Source organism: Pinus tabuliformis, chromosome 5_1, assembly GCF_031772625.1.
Source record: "Pinus tabuliformis cultivar Carrire ecotype Pingquan chromosome 5_1, CPIR1, whole genome shotgun sequence".
NCBI lineage: Eukaryota > Viridiplantae > Streptophyta > Pinopsida > Pinales > Pinaceae > Pinus > Pinus tabuliformis.
The window spans coordinates 217569075-217573531 of NC_142305.1; positions in this window are offsets into that span (position 1 = coordinate 217569075).

Sequence of the window (4457 nt, forward strand, 5' to 3'; positions counted from 1 at the left end):
GCTGCATATGCAAGAACAACATAGAAAATATTGATCACATCTTCCTTACCTGCCCGGTCACTATGGACCTATGGAATACCACCCTTTGGGCCATCAATATTCATTGTCAATGGCAGGGTACATCTGTTTTGGATGCATGGATATCATGGTGGACATCTGCTACATCGAACAAGGCCAGGAACCTACCCCTTCTCCTCTGTTGGGTGATCCAGATAGCACGAAACCTTTACATCTTCCAAAATACCATACCTTATTGGCCCTCCATCACTACCCGCATATTGGCCACCTACAACTCCATCCCCGACGACGATGCTGCTCCATCCTCTAGGAACATTGTTCCTGAGGTCATCAACTGAGACTACCCCTAGGCATATTTCGATGGATCTGCATAGGATGCAAGATGTGGGGGGGTGCTATTCTATACCTCTTTGACTCTCATTACTTTAAAATCCAAATGGGACTGGGAAGGGGCACCAATAATTATTCTGAGTTGATCACTCTAAGACATCTCCTACACTTTGCCATGGAGAAACATTGCAGAAATATACAAATCTTTGGGGACTCCAAGACTGTTATCAGCTGGATAAACAACACATCAAACTGTCATGCATATTCTCTGAGACCTATTTTGGAAGAGGCACACAGATTCATTGCACATTTTGATCATTTTGTTTTTTGCCATATCTACAGGGAATGCAATCATATTTTCGATCAACTATCCAAGGAAGCTGTGAACCGGCCTCGTGGTACATGGATGATTCAGAAGTAGAGGGACAATGAACACTATCAATACTACCACTGCCCATATATGGACTACACAACATAACTGGCTCTGAGGGGCCTGGTTTACATGTTTATAGTTTTGCTTAAATTATTAGTACAAATGTATATTTCGATTTACCAGTTGTATATATAAGATAGACAACAGTACTCCCTGCGAGGAGTTTTTTGACCACTTTTGAAAAACACAGTAGACACATTCTCCCTACGTGGAGAATAAAAGATCTTTTTTGATACATTCTTTTTTGATAGGTGGACAACCTAACCATATAGCATATGCAACTGCATCTACAATATGTAATTTTCTTATATCAATGAAAATTACGATTTTTCCTAGGGAAAAGAATCAAGTAGATTTATGTAAAAACAAATTGAGCTTTTAGATTCCATGAAGAGATTTTTTTTCTTTGAATTGGTCAAATTAATGAAACTTTAATTATATTGAAATTTGTAATAATTATCTTAGAATGAATTAAGTCTACTCCAGTCATGAATTAAGAAGTTTTGAAGCAAAGTTAAATAAAAAAATGTTGTAAAATTTATATTTAACAGAAGTTCCTTAGTTAAAAATATGATTAAATTTTTACCATTCAACAAGATTTAATTAAGATCAGTGGAATTTTTTTTGTTTAAATTAAAAAAAAATTAATAATAACAAAATTATGTGAATTTTACAATATTAATTGAGTTTTACCAAATTTAATTTATATTATAAGTTAAGAAAAAAGTTTAATTATTTTATGCTTTCTTTATAATATTTAATATAATCATTAAATATTAATAAAAATTAAGAATTGAATTTTAATAAATATTAAGAATCAGAAACATTTAATTTTTTCTTTTGAGTTGAATGATTATCATGTGAAAAGGATTTACATCTTTACAAATATTTACTATTTAGGAAATGTAATTATTTATTTTTATAATCTTTGATGACCGATTTAAAATAATGTTATATTCCAAATTGTCTGGTTCTCAGTGTATCTTACTTTAAATTAGTTAAATAAATGGAAAGTTAATTATATTGAAAAATAAAATAACTATTTTATTTAAAGTATGATTATATTTAATTTAAATTATAGGGTCCATCTGTTGACATCGCCAGATCCTTTCTCCATTACCGTATGTCCCTCGCTCCATGACCGTGAGGCCTACATGCATTAACTCATCATTCCTAACGTGTTGCCCGCCATTAACTCACCAACTTCCTTCCTCACTCAATTTGAATTTGATTCCCTGCATGTCGCACTCAGTTCTGAATCCACCGATATCCCCTGTAGCACACTCCTTGCCCAGAGCACACCATTGCATCCCTGCTTCCCTAGAGCATCAACACAAGCAAAGACCGACTGAGTGCAGAGCCAGGTATTACACCCCCTCTCGATGCATGGATTACTGATTTTGTTTCTAGATTTCTGATTGGCCATGACTCTCACATACCCTTCGTTATCTAAAGGACAGTTGGGGAGTCGACTCCATGTATTTTCACTTAGGCTGTAAAATACCACCTCCATCACTGTCATACATCCATTGAGGATAAAGCAAGTGCGATCCCCAACTCCTATGTAGCTCATAAGTGGGAAATCCATAGAGTTGTGAATATAGAGTATTATATAATGTCTTGTTAACATCCTCACACAAGGATGGAGGCATTTGGGCGGCCTCTTTCTAGCAAAAAAAATGCTACAAAATACATAAAAACTACACGGGCGCATGTTGTCGTGACGGCTCTGTTATGCCACATTCTATAATAAACTTTCTCTACAAAACAAGACTACAGTTTTACCTGTGAAATTTATGGGTTGAATAATAATTGTCCCTTGGAATTCCTTGATAGTAGAATTGTCCCAAGTTGTTGGTAGCTACTTGCATGTTTAATTTTGTGAAATGTTTTACGTTTTTATTGATGTATATTAACGTACAGTTTTTGAAATAGAAAGTTGAAATGCGCCTAGTAAAAACAATTAAAATGGGGATGATTGAAGATAATGGATGGTTGCAAGCAGAAACACATCGAGCCTGAGTCAAAATAATGCCAGTAGATGTGATTTTATCTGTAAAAGGGTAGGTAGCTTGTTCCAATGGCTTCGAACTGGATGCGTTGCATTAATCATAGCCTCGATGAAGGCATTCTAGTGACCTCTTTCCAGTAGGAGGATGAAGAAAGAAAAAAAAATGCCACAAAATACATAAAAACTACAAGGTATGAAACCTTTGAATGTAACAAACAAGTGGCTCCAATGTCCACCTAGACATCCTTACTAAATTTATTTAAACAACATGAACCTGAAAATAGTAGTGGATATTAAGGAGATATCATCCCACTCCAGTGTGTACATGAAACTCCAAAAGTCGAGCATAGTGGTATTAATCTCTGCCGCAAAAAGTTGGAAGGATAAGATAAAGTCTAACACAGGTTGGTTCCTCACATAAGTATCAATAAGAACGAGGATTGAAGAAAGCATCAATAAGTATACATGTATGTACAATGCATAATATAAGGTTAAGGAAAGGTTGATCTTTGCCTTTGGTCTCCATTCTGACCTTTCCCTCCGAATTTCTGATCTGTCATCTTGCAATTAAATCAAGTGTGCAAACAACAATGTTTTTGAAGGTACATATCTCTGTGAAAATGATATGCATAAAGGGAAGGCAAGACACTAAAATCGGATCTTTGAAGGAGGAATATTACTTTTTCAATTAGCTTTATTCATAATATCTCTTCAAATATTAGTATAGAGGAAATCCAACGCTCTTAGCAATATGAAACAACCATGTTGTTGTCGCCTGTTGAAAATTGTTCATTCTCCTCCCATTTATTTCCTTTCAGATTTCACCAGGCATGCCAAGATCCAATCATATCAGATTGTTGGACAAGTAGGTCCCCCTGTTTTCATGGGAGAATTTACATCGTTGGGTCTGGCTATAACTTCCTCTCCTGAATTTATTTTTGGGTGTGTAATCTCAAATCCCATTCAAGTTCTCAGACAAATTGGTGGTATTGGGCCGATTTCATTATCCATTTTTGGGGTTGCCCTAGCAACATTGACAAAAAATATAGCAACCAATGTAGTGGCACCTACAAATGCGTTGGTGAACCTCAGTCCTTCTTGGCTTACTTTCAAACAGGGCACTTTACTAATAGTTATTCTGGGAATTGTTTCCAAAGGAGTGAAACAATGATAGTAGAAATTCCACAAATTCAAGTAAAAACAAAGAAAAATATCTTTAAGCAGGAAAATTAGGTGGCCTTTATGCTGGAGGAGAGAGAGAGAGATAAGTTTGCGAAGTGTAAAAGATCTTATGTTCACCTATAACACATGGGTTCAGAAACAAGAAGAACAAAAAATAATGCTTGAATTGTGAAAATAAGTTGTGTAGGGTAGTCCCCACAATCTGAAAATATATTTTTTAGAAATGACAAAGAATAAGGCATTCCATTGATGAATCTTGTAATGAAATTGCCAAGTCCTAACAAAATATGAATGAAAGAACCATTGAAACATGAAAAAAATTGATCCAAGTATAAACTCGCTAGAGTTTTAGATCAATTTGTCTGGATATTGATAAAAAAAATAAAGTCGTTATATGAACCCAAGAAGAATGTATAGCAAGTTAAGGGTGTTGATGGTCCTCCACAGAGCACATATGGATAATATTTGAAATGAAAAAGAACA